Here is a 16,926-nt window from a genome sequence, read left to right as displayed (position 1 = left end):
GAAACAGGAGTGCAACCATTTCACTGAGAACACGTGGCGTGGGTTGAAGTATTCAGCATTACTTGCAGGACCCGGTGACCCAGCATTATTAACAGACCCAACTGAGGTGAAGGTTTGTTGGGGGACAATGAACTTCCGGTTAAAAACACGTGGACAAAACACGTGGAAAATTCACGACAGCATGGATTGCCTCGGAAAACGTTCTCTCACAAAATTCTCACATGCTACACCGCGTGGAAAACATAATTGTTTTACCCTCGAATCCGATTGTTCTTTCCGCAGAGACAGCGAGTGATTCACAATCACTTTAATTTCAGCTGTGGAAAAAACGAGAAGCGATTAAGCTTACGTATCTTTTGAAAAACAAAAGAATTCTGTACTCACCGATACAAGGACAGCACAATAATACGAATTTTCGCTAATAAAAGGTTCATCGGGTAACAAAAACAAAGGACAACAAAAAGCAAAAGCAACACTGACGGAACGAACACGGACAAGGTTGGAAAAGAAGATGGAGGGAAACACAAAAGTTTTTGTTACCTTATGAAGCTTTTATAAGCGAAAATGCGTATTATTGTGCTGTCCTTGGATCGGTGAGTACAGAATTCTTTTGTTTTTCAACTTTGTTCATCTCACCACAGTCACTTTGTTATTTAGATTACGTATCTTTGTTTAAAAAATCATGACGTAATGATACATTTGCCGCGGTTGAGACAGAGATACTTTTCTTAGTAAAAAAAACACCGGAAGTGTGTTGTTCCCCAACGAAGGAGAAAGCCGAGACTAACAATGACGGCCACCATGCGGTCCCAAACCCTACTGCAAGTCGTGAATAAATTTCAACAAAAGCGGTGCCAAACAGAATGACGTCATAACAAGACAGGAAATTATTTGCGTCATTGTCGCCCGGAAAGATCTTGATTTCGTTCTGTTCACTTTGCATCAGTCAACTTCCAGCGGCATAAAGGTAAGGTAATGAATAAGTGAATGTACAGCCGAATAGATTCATTTGTGTGAAGCCGCTTTACGTAATATTATAGGCTGTTTGTAAAACTGCAAAGGCTGCCGTTGAAATTCGACAATGTCAATGCCAGACGTGTTTTAGGGGCCGCCGACTCGTTTGTTTGATTCATCAATCAAAAATTATAACCTTCCTTCGATTTTCCGGTATCTCCGCATGTCGTGCGTTGGGTTTATTGTAGACGTTTCTCTTGTTTGTTTGTTTTTACATTTAGTCAAGTTTTGACTAAATGTTTTAACATAGAGGGGGAATCGAGACGAGGGTCGTGGTGCGGTGTGTGTGTGTGTGTGTGTGTGTGTGTGTGTGTGTGTGTGCGTGTGTGTGTGTGTAGAGCGATTCAGAGTAAACTACTGGACCGATCTTTATGAAATTTTACATGAGAGTTCCTGGGTATGATATCCCGAGACGTTTTTTTTCATTTTTTCGATACATGTCTTTGATGACGTCATATCCGGCTTTTTGTAAAAGTTGAGGCGGCACTGTCACACCCTCATTTTTCAATCAAATTGATTGAAATTTTGGCCAAGCAATCTTCGACGAAGGCCGGACTTCGGTATTGCATTTCAGCTTGGTGGCTTAAAAATTAATTAATGACTTTGGTCATTAAAAATCTGAAAATTGTAAAAAAAATAAAACATTTATAAAACGATCCAAATTTATATTCATCTTATTCTTCATCATTTTCTGATTCCAAAAACATATAAATATGTTATATTTGGATTAAAAACAAGCTCTGAAAATTAAAAAAATTAAAAATTATGATCAAAATTAAATTTTCGAAATCAATTTAAAAACACTTTCATCTTATTCCTTGTCGGTTCCTGATTCCAAAAACATATAGATATGATATGTTTGGATTAAAAACACGCTCAGAAAGTTAAAACGAAGAGAGGTACAGTAAAGCGTGCTATGAAGCACAGCGCAACCGCTACCGCGCCAAACAGGCTCGTCACTTTCACTGCCTTTTGCACTAGCGGCGGACTACGTTCAATTTCATTCTGTGAGTTCCACAGCTTGACTAAATGTAGTAATTTCGCCTTACGCGACTTGTTTCTTCTTTTTTTACGTCGAAACAGATATAAACGCGTCACGTTATCTTACAAAAGCAACTTGAATCTTCAACAGCAGCGTCATCTTTTGCAAATGTTAAATTTTCCTAGATTAGTCATCCACTACACATCTTACAGATGTGGATCCTACACCGTACACGGCTTATCATTACTGAAACGGATTCAACGTGAAAGTATGGGTTTAGTTGTATACGACTCGGTCACGCTGCCCGAATACTACCATGACTATTAAGTAAGCGCTCAGTTTACAGCCTCCCTGTGGATGTATGCTTCACGTATGCTTTGCCCGATAACCATGCACTGAACAATTCCATCACAAATCGTTCAAGGGTCTTTCGCGACCTGTAGCATATGAAGTGTTTTGGTCAGATCGTTTACTTGCCCTTTTTACCAAATCACCGCCGTTTGAAACTACAGTCAGTTTGATGATTTTCTGATGTTTGAGGTATACATGAAAGCTCAAGCGAACGCTCTGCATAGTTTTACAGATATACACTTTAGTCAGAAAATGGGTCGTACCGTCGCTACCCAGGAAGTCAGTCATGCAACAGAGTATGTAAACCCGTGCCACGATCTGCATAGCAGTCTTTGTTTCTTGATACTCTTGATTTAGGTACCGTTGTTTATAAGACTCTACAATTTCCTTTGATATAAGCCTAAAACTCACTGTGTATAACTGGATCAAACACGTGCTTGTCGCTAATGAATGAAGTGATTAGTTTTGCCACAGATGTGGAGGATTTTTGGAGTGTATTGTAAAGTAATTCTCAGGCTGCCCACTCGAACAATTATGGAAAGCTTGTACTGAATCATCGACTGCTTGACACGTCTTACCGCCTTATTGGATTTTTAAAGTAATTTGTAAATTGGTTTGATGTTCGTTGAAAACAGTCCGGTTTTGGTCCCCACAAAACCACACGCACGCGCACACATACATACATACACACACAGGAGCGGAGCAGTTAAGCCAGAGGGGGGGTTTACAACCTGGGGTCCAGGGGTAGACCCCTTGTGGGGTACATGGGCAAGGCCCCGTTGGGGGGTGTGGGGGGCTTTTCCCCCCAGAAGCTGAAGAATTTTAGCTATTTTATGAACACCTTATGGCTTATCCTTGATTTTAAACATGATCAACTGGTGTCAGCAGCCACTCATTATTTCTTTTAAAGTTAGTATTATTTTTTATTTTTTTTGACAGCCGGGCGGGGGGTTCCGGAACCCCTGTAACCCCCTCTAATCCGCCCCTGACACACACACACACACACACACACACACACACACACACACACACACACACACAAAGACAACCACACGAAATAAATGAACAAAAGCAAACACATATCCACTGCCTGTTTAAAGCCATATGTACTCGATGACTATACACGCTAATTGCTTTACCAACAGCTGGAGACATGCTAAATTAAGTTCCCTGCAAAATATTGTGGTCTAGGACCCCTTCAATGTTGAGATATGTTAATTTTCATTTTGATCTGGATCGTCCTATTTATAGATTTGCCAACAGAGGTAGCGTTGACGCAAGGGAAATAACTCCGCGTCTTTGTTTACATCCAAAGTTTTTGAGACTCTAAAACAAGCTGTAATGCATGTATATGGTCCGCGCATGGCGACATATCGTCATTACATGGTCTTATGGTGCGTTTGACATCGATTATGGGCAAACTACACTTTGTAAACACGGGAGCGCGTACATATGCCTTAACGGGATTCAGATAATAACAGACTAAAATGCTAACAATGCTCAATACTCAAAGCAGGCAACCCTGAATAAATGCTGATGTGGCAAGGGGGAATACTGCGTGTGATGGCCCATGAATTTCGTGCATCACTCTATTCTTTCATTATGGATGTAAATTATGCATGCAAGTGCAAAGTGAGATTATATCTGTTTTATTTTTGGCTCACGAAGTGTAGCCTATGCGATCGTAACTTTGTCTGTCTGTGCATGCGTATGTGCGTGCGTGCGTGCGTGTGTATGTCTGTGGTAGAAACTTTAACATTTCGTCATTTGAAGACGTCACATTATGGCGTAAGAGGGTTAGACGTCACGCGAAGGAATGTCTCGGTCATTGTTATTTTGAGCGGGCCGAGACTAGTTGGCAGTCGTGTCTGTAAGTAGGCTACATGCAGACAGACAGATCTAGATCTAGTGTCTCGCTTTCTTGCACAGTGTCACCTATGCTTACTGTGTGTGTGTATGTGTGACGGAGTGATTGAGTTTGTGTTACTGTTTGTCGATTTCTTACGTGAGCCTTGAAGGCTTCGCCTCTTGTTAATGTTAATTTTAACAAGTTTTATTCATACATGTGTTACAAGTTCTTTAGTTCTCTTTTATATAATTATGCTCATAACAATTTGCGTCTCGAGGAGTGTGTGTGTGTGTGTGTGTGTGTGTGTGTGTGTTTGGGGAGGGATGGTGGTCTGTGCATGAGTGTACGAGTTTACCACTGGCCCGCGTACAGAGGGACAGACAGAGACAGACAGAGAGAAATAAATATTCGCTTCCCGCTCTCTCTCTCTCTCTCTCTCTCTCTCTCTCTCTCTCTCTCTCTCTCTCTCTCTCTCTCTCTCTCTCTCTCTCTCTCTCTCTCTCTCTCTCTCTCTCTCTCTCTCTCTTTCTATGTTGCAATTTTCCATCATCATCATCATCATCATCGTCATTTACACCATATAATCATTACCTATTTTATTCATGTTTCTATTACTTAGTTAGTGGAAGAATTTTGTGTAATGTATGTTTGATGGTGTATGCTTTTAATTAAGCGTTGTTGACTATGAATGTAGATGTAAATGCTTGTATAACTGTGTTTTAATTTTAAATGTGTCAAGCGCAAAGACTGAAAGAGCATAATTGTAAAGTTATGATGTTGCGCTATATAAATGCTCCAGGGGCGGACGAGGGGGGGGGGCACAGGGGGCACGTGCCCCCCCCCCCCCCCCAAAAAAAAAAAGAAAAAAAAAAGAAGAAGAAAAAAAAAGATTTTTCTATGCTGATTCTATGACCATTTCTAAGTTCAAATGGCACCAGATGGCACCATTTTGCTTCTTTGGGAAACATTTTTTTTCCGGGGGACATGCCCCCGGACCCCCCTAGCAAATTCGGGCGCTTCGCGCCCATCACATTCACTTTCGATTCAAAGTGCCCCCCCCCCTTACAAAGCAACTGATCCGCCCCTGTGCTCAATTTTATTGAGTCACTTGAGAAAAAGTGACTCTATGTAATCGGTCAGTGTTAGTCTGTCCGGCCGGCCGGCCGGCCGTCCGTCCGGCCGGCCGGCCGGCCGTCCGTAGACACCACCTTAACGTTGGACTTTTCTCGGAAACTATCAAAGCGATCGGGCTCATATTTTGTTTAGTCGTGACCTCCAATGACCTCTACACTTTAACGATGGTTTCGTTGACCTTTGACCTTTTTCAAGGTCACAGGTCAGCGTCAAAGGAAAAATTAGACATTTTATATCTTTGACAAAGTTCATCGGATGTGATTGAAACTTTGTAGGATTATTCTTTACATCAAAGTATTTACATCTGTAGCCTTTTACGAACGTTATCAGAAAAACAAGGGAGATAACTAGCCTTTTCTGTTCGGCAACACACAACTTAACGTTGGGCTTTTCTCGGAAACTATAAAAGTGACCGGGCTCAAATTTTATGTGAACGTGACTCCCAGTGACCTCTACACTTTGACGTCTGCTTTGGTGACCTTTGACCTTTTTCAAGGTCACAGGTATGTCTTGAATTCTTCAGGTATGCATTGTGTTGTGAATAGCAATTTCTTCCTGTCCATCTGATGCCTCATATAATATTCAGAACTGCGAAAGTGACTCGATCGAGCGTTTGCTCTTCTTGTTATTATTATTATTGTAGGCATTAGTGTCAACGTTGGTATCGTGTGATTTTACCGTCGATCACTTTACATGTGTAACCTCAATTAACATGTTGCATGTTTCGCTTGTTTGATTTGTATGTTGTTGTGTGTGTGTGTGTGTGTTTTTATATATATATATATATATATATTTATTTATTTATTTTTATGTATGTTTACTTTGTCGTTTGTGTTTATTTGCTTGTTTGCTTATTTGTTCGATTGTTTGTTTGCTGGTTTGTTCGTTTAATTTGTTTATTTGTCAGGTTGTTTTACTTGTTTATCATTTATTAGACATTTGTATTAGAAGTAAGGACCGGTTGTAAGAAAAGGCGTAGCCTTAAACCTCTATCCTTGAAAACTAAAGTTCCATCATCATCATCATCTCTCTCTCTCTCTCTCTCTCTCTCTCTCTCTCTCTCTCTCTCTCTCTTCTCTCTCTCTCTCTCTCTCTCTCTCTCTCTCTAGCTCTCTCTCTCTCTCTCTCTCTCTCTCTCTCTCTCTCTCTCTCTCTCTCTCTCTCTCTCTCTCTCTCTCTCTCTCTCTCTCTCTCTCTCTCTCTCTCTCTCTCTCTCTGGCCACAAGACAATAAAATATGGATCCTTTTCTCAATTCAACGAAGACACATTTCTCCGTGACCTCTGTAATTCCTCTCTCCCTGAGGTTTATAATCATACGAATTCTGATGCTGCTCTGACGCACTGGCTAAATGCCTTCACTAACATTTATGATCGACATGCTCCATGAAGAATTAAGAGAGTAAAACACATAGTAAAACCTACGTGGTTTGATGATGAATTACAAGATGCAATTGATCATCGTGATTTTTTAAAGTCAATCGGTAAAGAAGAGGAGTATAGAGAACAGAGAAATAAAGTTAATTCAATGAAACGATTAAAAAAAAGAAAGTATTTTCAAGACCTTGCTTCTTCAAAACAAAATTCAAAGAACATTTGGAAAGCAATAAATGAACTTACAAATAAAACGACTGCACCTACTTCAAGTTGCCTAAAGGACATATCACCTGATGATTTAAACACACATTTTTCCAAAATAGCTGAAAAGGTTATTATAAACGATAAAACAACCTTAAATAAATTGGAAGTTTTGGAAGACTTCTGTAAATCAAAACAAATTTCATCTCAGTTAAATATTCCTCCGCTTACGGTGCCAGAAGTATTTCACGTACTCACTCATTTAAAGCAAACGGGTACCTGGGGAATAGACGGGCTTGATGGAAGGATTCTAAAGTTATTAGCCCCTGTAATTTCTGACATCCTCACTTACATTTATAATCTCTGTTTAGAACAAAAATATTTTCCAATAGCCCTCAAGCAGGCTAAAATCATTCCTCTGTTTAAATCTGGCGAAAAGAAAGACCCCTCAAATTATAGGCCGATTTCTATACTGTCAGTATTATCAAAACCACTGGAACGACATATAAACAAACACCTTTTAGCGCACTTTGACCACAATCAATTATGTTACCCTAACCAGTCTGGATTTAGAGCTCATCATTCATGTCACACCGCCTTAGTCTCTTTTGTTGATCAGTGGTAGGAACAGATCAACGATAATGAATTTTGTGGAGCTGTTTTTGTAGATTTTGCCAAAGCTTTTGATGTAATCGACCACAAGATGTTACTGAGGAAACTCACATTATAAGGACTCGGGATTGATTCTGTTGAACTTATTACTTCTTTTCTCAGTGACAGGCAACAGGCTGTATACGCAAACGCCTCAGCATCAAGTATGCAGAATGTACGATATGGCGTCAGTACCACAATGGTCAGTTGTAGGCCCTCTCCTCTTCTCTATATATACATAAATGACCGTCCCCTTCACATTGAGAATTTGTGTGAACTTTTTGCAGATGACACAACCATTCATTCAGTAGGTAGCGGCAGTCAAAACTTGGTTTTGAAGTGAGAGTGAATGTTTTGTGATGTCTTGAAAGAAAAATAAAGTACAAGCAAAACACAAAAAAAAGTAAGTGGATACCTTTATTAGTTCCTGAGATTTTGATATTTTAGTACATACGCTGTCGCGACTCTGCTTAAAACTGTAAAATAGGGCAACTTCAGCAGCATGTGGGTACCACATAGTTATCCTCAGCCCTTTCAACTTTTCAGGATCTGTTATCAGCAACCAAGAATAGAAAAAACACATAGTTCTAGCCCTCTAATCTCATATGGCTTCTGTCAGCAAGCATGCAAACTTCACGAAAAACACAATTAAACCCATCGCAAAATTGCACGGGAGAACAACTTTGGGTCATCACAATTCACACAATATGTATAGCAGCTGTCTGAAACTTTCACATATTCCAAACAAATGTGTGTAGAACATGGCTATTTTTTTTCAGACAGCTTAGTTCAATGCTTTTGGAGTAAAAGAGCCTCAAAAATGTCAAAAACCTCAATTTGTCAAGCGGAAAAACAGGAAAATTACAGTTTTTCGCACTTCAAGGCCAATAATTAAGAAACTATTTAAGATACAACGAAAAATTTTGGTGTGTAGATAGATTACAGTGTAATCTTTACAGACATCAGTAAAATTCAGTGTAATGTTGAAAATAATCCCCCAAGAGTGGACAAACCCCCCCCCCCCCCCCCCAGAGGGGGGTAGCACATTTCAGATTGAAATATTTCAGAAACTACTGAAAATACAGCCATGATTTTTGGTGTGTAGATTGATTACAATGTTATCTTCACAAATATGTGTTCAATCAAGTACACTACATTGGGGTGTGCACGTTAAAGATCCCACGATTGACAAAAGGGTCTTTCCTGGCAAAATTGTATAGGCTTAGATAAAAATGTCACTGTTATCCCTGCGCCTTGAATATGTGCGCGATATAAATTGCATAAAAATTTTTTTTTTTAAATTAAAAAAATATATATATAAATCCCTGCGCTTAGAACTGTACCCACGGAATATGCGCGATATAAGCCTCATATTGATTGATTGATTGAAGTAAGATCTAGAGAATACTACATGGCTTGCTGTGTCGTACCAGATTTACACGAGTTGTTTTTTGACTCACATGCGAAGCAAAAGTGAGTCTATGTACTCACCCGAGTCGTCCGTCCGTCCGTCCCGGCGTCCGCCCGGAAAACTTTAACGTTGGATATTTCTTGGACACTATTAAGTCTATCAACACCTGATGTGGCCTGATGGTGTATGGTTACAAGATCTCAAAAAACATGTGCGGCAACTTGACCTCACTTCAAGTTCAAGGTCACAGGGGCCGTAATTGTTGTCTTAAAAACGGCCATTTTTCACATTTTCTTCTGAAGTTATCGAGAATGGCAACCTTAGCTATGTATGCTATACAGGGCAATGTAAGTCCTATCTTTGGACACCAGTTTGGTTGACCTTGCTTCAAGGTCAAGGTCGCAAGGGTCCTTTAAAGTTGGATTGTATACATATTTTGAAGTGACCTTGACCCTGAACTATGGAAGATAACTGTTTCAAACTTAAAAATTATGTGGGGCACATGTTATGCTTTCATCATGAGACACATTTGGTCGCATATGATCAAGGTCACTTTGACCCTTATGAAATGTGACCAAAATAAGGTAGTGAACCACTAAAAGTGACCATATCTCATGGTAGAAAGAGCCAATAAGCACCATTGTACTTCCTATGTCTTGAATTAACAGCTTTGTGTTGCATGACCTTAGATGACCTTGACCTTGGGTCAAGGTCACATGTATTTTGGTAGGAAAAATGTGTAAAGCAGTTCTTAGTGTATGATGTCATTGCTAGGTTTAGTTATTTGACCTTGACCCTGAAGGTCAAGGTCATGTAAAGGTCAAGGATGTGAGTCGTATGGGCTTTGCCCTTCTTGTTTAAATAGTGAACTGCGAAAGCGAGCTGTTTACGATTTGAAAAAGCAACGAGTGTAAATCTGGTACGACACAGCAAGCCATGTAGTATTCTGTTTATCCTACATTATATACTTCTGTGCCAGATCTAACTAAAAGTCACCGACAGCGATATTGCCTTTGGATCAACCGCTTTAGAACTTCAAACCACTTTACTCAATTTGACATTCATTCCTCCGCCATGACACACACTCTCAAACTAGGACAAAGTAGTTCGCCTTTGTCAACACTGTTAAGTTTAATATTCGAACAATCAAAACCGAGTACCTGCAAAACCGGTAAAATCCGTTGCGTTGATCGCGAGTCATGGCGGAGTATTCGAGCGAAGCAATGGTGACGCACGCTTCGAGACAATTTGTGGAAGAAATCAAACCCATCACTTCAAAATATACCAGATAAAAAGAAAAGCAGTGGCCACAGGATAAAAGAAACCAAAAGGAACAACAACAGCAAAGCATATCCTTCCTCGATAGGATTAGCTTGACCTTCCGGTTTATCCCATGTACTACTAATTTACATAGCTTGACCTTCCGGTTGACCTCATTTACATGATATACACACGTGTGATTTGAACGATTTTTATCTCACGGTTATCTCTCTCACGTATGTGGGATAAATTTACTAACATTGTTCACAGTTCTCTGGGGAAAACTAAATTCTTGCAAAGTGCACAGTCGGATGAGAAGTGACAGTCAAATGCATATATACCCCTTCTTCAAAGTCAGTCAAACAAAGTTGTCAGTCAAGTACTGCTTGAAACAGGTGTACATGGCAGGCAGGTTTGCTGGAGATTCGACTGTGAATGTTCTGCCAGAAGAAGAAAATGGTGCAAGCACAATGTTGTGTCCAAAAACAACCGATGCAGGAATCTGGCAGAAGTCAGCGATAGGTTCTCCTTTTTGTGGAACGATATTAGATCGAGCACCATGCCATTCACAAGTTCTGATGGACGGTCAAGGTCTTCCAGAAGGTCCGGATTGAGCAGGTGGTTTCTTGTGATCCTATGTTTCAGCAAATGAACCCCAACATTCCGGCCCATGATGCAACGCCCTGCGTCGATATCCAAAAATGCTTCTAGTTCTAATCCAGTCTTATTCCCCAGCTTTGTTGCTTCTTTCACTGTTCCCTCAATTTCTGCCTTGATTTCAAGTCCTTGCAGCAAGTTCACTCAAACACTTTGGGGAGAAATGAAACCAGGTCACTCCAATCCCTCCCTGTTTCCAACCGAAGCAGATCCAGCTGCAACAATAGCTTGTTGGTCAGTGGTACCAGCTGAAGTTTGGGTGGTCGACCTCTTCCAGTTGCTGTGAGTGTGAAAGCAGACTTCATTTGCTGGAAGTGAGCATCATCTGTAACACGCACAAACAAAACAAAAATGTAATACTATGTTCATAATATTTTTGTACTGAAACCATGAAGGCTACCAGTAAGTTCGTCACGCGGTAGATTCGTCACCCGTGACGAAATTACTGGCAGGGGTGGGCGGGTGTTAAGCTTAGAGCTTATGCTTTCAGATGTTTGATTTGTGGGAGAGATTCAAGATTCACTGACATTTTTTAGAGAGAGAGAAAGAGAGAGAGAGAGAGAGAAAGAGAGAGAGAGTTGTTATTTTAAAACCCGAGATCTACTCATTGTGCAGTTCTCAACTGAGCAGTTTTCAGACGACACAGTCCGAGCGTTGTTATTTTAAAACCCGAGATCTACTCATTGAGCAGTTCTCAACCCGAGATCTACTCATTGAGCAGTTCTCAAAAGCATGTAGTCTGAGAGAGGGAGCGAGAGAGAGAGAGAGAGAGAGAGAGAGAGAGAGAGAGAGAGAGAGAGAGAGAGAGAGACGGACGGACGGACGTACATACACCCATATCCATGACACGCACGCACACACACGCACGTACAAACGCACAAACACTCACACACACCATCGCACACACACCCACACACTGACTAACACCCACACACGCGCGACCAAGAGAGAGAGAGAGGGAGTCCTATGACTTCAACCTCACTGTCAAGGAGGCAGAGAAACTCAATGTGAGGAGAGGGAGGGGTGGAAGGAGGTGAGAGAGAGAGAGAGAGAGAGAGAGAGAGAGAGAGAGAGAGATAGAGAGAGCCGCGCTCGGACTACTGTGGCGAAGTTACCGGGACCGGTGACGAATCTACCGTGTGACGAACTTACTGGAAGCCACCATGAAGGCCTGTTTACTTTCAGTTTTACTTTTGTCCCAAAACAAAAGTTTGCTTTGTTTTTCTGTCATGTATTTGGTTATTTTTTAACTCGTTTCTAATTTATTATATCACCTTGCTTGTCATGAGAAACAAATTAGTAATCACACAAGTTTGATGGACCATAAACTCTGATTAACTGGGGGGGAAAGGAAGAAGGAATGGAGATGCGCTAGGGTCAGTGCATGTAAGCTACGCTACTCGTTGCTAGGCCTAGTCTTGCACTTCCGGTTTTAGCAAAGGAACAATTATTCCTTTTAATCCTAATTTAATCCTCAAGAAAACAACAACTGAGAAACAAAAACCATCGGAGTAATAATTCAAGATTAGTTTGAAACAAATATATCACATGTACGGCGAAAGGCAAAAAATAACTTAGGTCGTTTATCGAGTACCCCCATTTCAACACCCAATACAAAATGACCCAGCACAAACTACTATCATCAAAATGAAAACTACGCACTCAAAACGCTAAATTCAGCAGAATGGTTCGACAGATCAACTTCTAAACACTAAATGAACAGAAAAACATCAACACTTACCAAGGATGGGTTTGATTTCTTCCACAAATTGTCTCGAAGCGTGCGTCACCATCGCTTCGCTTGAATACTCCGCCATGACTCGCGATCAACGCAACGGATTTTACCGGTTTTGCAGGTCCTCGGTTTTGATTGGCTCGCGCTTCGCGCGCATGAATCTTAAACGGAAACTTCCATATTTGGAGGATTCACAAGAAATCGGACTTTCTAGCGCATCTTTTACGACTACGATCGTTTGAGTTGTTTTTAAGTTACGAAAGGTTAAAGTTGGGCAATTTTTTATTGTCCATGTCTAAAATCCACCATCGATTTAATCTAAAAAATACCCCCCCTAGAAAGAAAAGGGACTCTTTCTTTAGCAGTCGACACTGGTTTCCGATCGTTGAATGAAACTATTTTTAGAAAATACAACGCCGAAAGGGAAACACCACAAAAAGTTGAAGAGCAAGTAGTAATGGCGGTCGCGTCACGGCTGTCCGAAAATCCGGAGAGAGTATTTGTGATTCACGCACACGCATTCAATCCAAGCACATTTTGCAAACAAATGGCATGGGGTAAAAGACAAAGAATCCAACTTCATTTCTGTAGTTTCCATTTTCAATAATATGCCATATATTGAAAGCTGTCGGAAATTGAAAACGTGTTATTTTCAGCACAGATCTCGCTTTCCCGCATGGGACTAGCGTTACTGCCGCTACCTAATTCTAGTAACACCAATTTAAGTCGTTTATCAGAAACACTGCAAGAAAGTTTAAACCAGTTGAGTGAATGGACTGAACTAAATCACATGTCCCTTAACCCCCTAAAAACAAAAAGCATGATAATAACAACTAGGCAAAAACGCCAGAACATAACCTCAATATTTCACGATCTAACGGTTAATGATAAACTTGTTGAAAAAGTCGACCATCATAAAGTTTTGGGAGTGACCATTGATAACAACCTGTCTTGGTCACACCACATCGAACAACTGTCTAAACAAGTGTCCAAGAAGGTTTATCTATTATCTAGAATCAAGCACTTTCTGAATTTGGAAGCCAGGAAATTATTCTTTAATGCTCATATTCAGTCTGTTATTGATTACGCGTCTACCTTGTGGGACTCGGCAAGTGAAAATTCATTCAAACCACTAATTAGATTACATAAACGAGCGCTTAAAGTAGTCTTATTAAAGAAAACAACCCTATCTGAGTTAGACTACATGAACTTAGGCATTCTTCCTCTGAAGGCAAGGCTAAGTTATAATAAAGGTACCCTTATGCATAAAATTATTCATGGATGTGTACCTCAAACCATATTTTCCAAATTCACGTTAAAAACTTCACGCCAATTGATGAGACTGAACATGCCTCTGCCTAGGATTGACCTATTCAAATCTAGTTTAGTCTATTCAGGTAGCAGTCTCTGGAACACTCTTCCGACAATCCTACGGCAAACTAGCAGCACAAATGTTTTTAAGACCAGATATACGTCTTATCTCATGAAGTCTAAATAAACATCTGTTGTCGCTAGAATGGTTGTTAAAACCAACAACCGGTGCTTTTTAACAATGTATTATTATTTTTATATACACTGATTTTTTCGAATGCAGTGTATGTCAATGGGCATGGCATTCAGTACAGCTTTGTTGCGTCAGTGCAATCTACTCTATAATTCTTAACTCATGTCAAATGAACTTACATTTTTCATTTAAGCAATGTATTGTATGTAAATTGATGATATGTTCTTACTTTCATTTTATTTTAATCATGTAGCAGTAGTTTTCTTTACTTGCTTATTCTTTAGCAATTTTAGACTAGTCCCTCTTTAGGGCGAGGGCCAGATGTAAAAAAGCAGATCACTGCTTACTCTATTAGTATTACCCTCGTAAAATAAAGAATTGTTCTTGTTGTGTTGTTCTCTTTTTGTGTCGACGTTTACTGCGGTTTAACTGTGTTTTGCGGTGTCAAACGTACTCGTGTGTTTAATGAGAACATTAATTGATTCACCAGAACATTTTGTGTTTCATCAGAACATTATGTGTTTCATCAGAACATTGAGCTCGCTAAAGTGAGTTTGGCTGTTGTATAAGACACTGTGTTACACTTTCTTAGTTGACCTGGATTGCTGTACAACGGACCTTGTTGCCTCCAGTGTGTGAAACCGGTTACGGCCACGCAATCTTCGATTGTTTGAGGCATAATCGTGCCCCCTCCCTTCCCATTATCTAAAGTGAAGACCGGGCGGCTGCGCTTGTGTTTACTGCATTGTCTTCGTATTTTTGCAAAGGCCCTTGTCCTAGGTTTGGGGATTCACTGATTGTATCCTCCCTTTAATTTTTTAATTTTTGGTCAAGTTTCTTCCCTTCATTAATTTTGATCTTATATCGGAGTAATTGTTTGTGTGTGCGCGTGTATGTGAGTCATTAGGGCTGCGCAACTGTCTCACTTTCTCTTCTTTTTTTGTTTGTTTGTTCAATCTTCTTCCCATTTTGTGCTTGAATTTTTGCATATTTTGTTGTTGCTGTTAAATTGTTCTAATATTACACTTTTATTTAATGTCAACAGCGGATTCTTCTCTCCGTATCGGGCATTCGAACATTTACCATTTAGTCAACAAAGTGCCTGATGTTTGTGTATTTTTGAACAAACAACCACAGCTCGTACATCGTTTTGGTGTTTGCGAAACACGTCTAGATTCGCGTGTTTCGGACAGCCTGATTGATATTCCAAATTACTCTGTTTTACGACGCGATAGTGCACGAACTGGCCAAACAGGTATTGCTCTGTATGTCCATCGGTCTATTGCTGGCATTGTGAAGCGAAGGGCCGATCTTGAAGATGAAAATGTGGAATGTTTGTGGGTGGAGTTGAAAAATGGTAAATCCTCGCCTTTGTTTTTTTTTATTTTTATTTTTTTTATTCTCTTTTTGTACATTTTTTTTTTTTTTTTTTACATGAATATGCTGTACATTACAGGACATCACCTAACCGAAAGGACAGAATCATATAACAGAAAAGCACACTTGGACCTCGCCTTTGTTAATATGTTATATATATCGGAATCCTGCTGAAACAACAAGTTGGAATGATGATTTTGTTTCATTGATGGACAGAGCAAAACGTCGGGATGAGAATGTACTATTGCTTGGTGATTTTAACATTAATTTACAGAGACCACAAACAACTTGGGGCTCAACCACTGCTCTATTTGGTCTTCACCAGCTAGTTAAAACCCCTACCAGAGAAACCAATAATTCATCTACCCTTATTGATCACATTTATACTGATGATAAGACCACTGTTTCAAATGTACAAGTAGTACACTCCACTTTCAGTGATCATTATTCTGTTTTTTGCTCGATTGTTCTGAGATTGCCCAAATCACAGCATAAAGGTCATACAACTATCGAGTACAGAAGTTTTAAATACTTTGACGAGTCTGCCCTTTTCTGTGATCTTAATCGAGCGCCATTTCAAAGAGTATTTAATTGCAGTAACGCAGATGATGCTTGCAATCTTTTCCATGAGATTTTGTGTTCCATTATTGATAAACACGCTCCACTACTTGGTTGACATCGGACATTATTGAGGCTATGGCGTTGCGTGATTTCTTTGAAGAACATAACATGAAAAGCGAGTACAAATTACAAAGGAATGAAGTTTTGAAAACAGTAAGGCAAGCAAAAGCAGATTATTTTAATATATTGCTTTCTGATAAGAGAGATACTTCTACAATTTGGCGAGCAATGAATGAAGTTCTTGATAAATCTCGAAAGAGATCGACCAATTCTCCGTCACAAATAACTCCAGAAGATTTTAATCAACACTTTATTTCGCTCGCAGAGAAACTGAAAGCCTGTCTCACGCAGAATGAGTCCCTTGATAATGATGTCTCTCTAGACAAATTAAAAACATTTTGTGGACGAAAGTTGACTCAAAACGAAACGTTTTCTATTCCACCCACTACTGTCCACGAGGTTGGAAAACTGATAGAACAGATGGCGAATAAAAAATCAATGGGTCCCGATAAGATTCCTGTCCGGTTGCTCAAACTTGCTTTACCATACATAATTGATTCACTGACTTATGTCTACAACCTTGGCATACAACAAACCGTTTTCCCCTCTATTTTAAAATGTGCCAAGGTAGTGCCACTCCCAAAAAGCAAGGATCTTACGGACCCTAACAACTTTCGACCAATTTCCCTCTTACCTGTTTTATCTAAGCCTTTGGAGAAGCATTATAAGAAATATTTACTGGAATATATGGAACGAATGAATTTGTTTCATCCATTTCAGTCTGGATTTCGCTCTAAGCATTCA

General features: G+C 39.9%; 1 protein-coding gene and 1 long non-coding RNA gene across 2 annotated transcripts in view; one reads left to right on the top strand and one right to left on the bottom strand.

The window, feature by feature from the left end:
• Window positions 1-759: 759 nt before the first annotated feature.
• Window positions 760-16,926, top strand: part of LOC138964165 (vesicular glutamate transporter 1-like) — a 48,919-nt gene continuing 32,752 nt past the window's right edge. The window contains exon 1 of the mRNA XM_070336055.1: window positions 760-967. The gene's annotated coding sequence lies outside the window, so the exon portion shown is untranslated. The remainder of the gene's footprint in view (window positions 968-16,926) is intronic.
• LOC138964164 (uncharacterized) lies at window positions 7,962-13,063 on the bottom strand. Its single transcript, XR_011455035.1, has 2 exons — window positions 12,627-13,063; window positions 7,962-11,210 (listed from the first exon to the last, which is right to left on the bottom strand). It is a non-coding gene; the product is annotated as an uncharacterized lncRNA (long non-coding RNA).

The sequence above is a fragment of the Littorina saxatilis genome, linkage group LG4 (assembly GCF_037325665.1).
Source record: "Littorina saxatilis isolate snail1 linkage group LG4, US_GU_Lsax_2.0, whole genome shotgun sequence".
In the NCBI taxonomy this organism is placed as follows: Eukaryota; Metazoa; Mollusca; class Gastropoda; order Littorinimorpha; family Littorinidae; genus Littorina; species Littorina saxatilis.
Note: the sequence above shows the minus strand (reverse complement) of the source record. Positions and strands in the feature narration are given on the sequence as shown.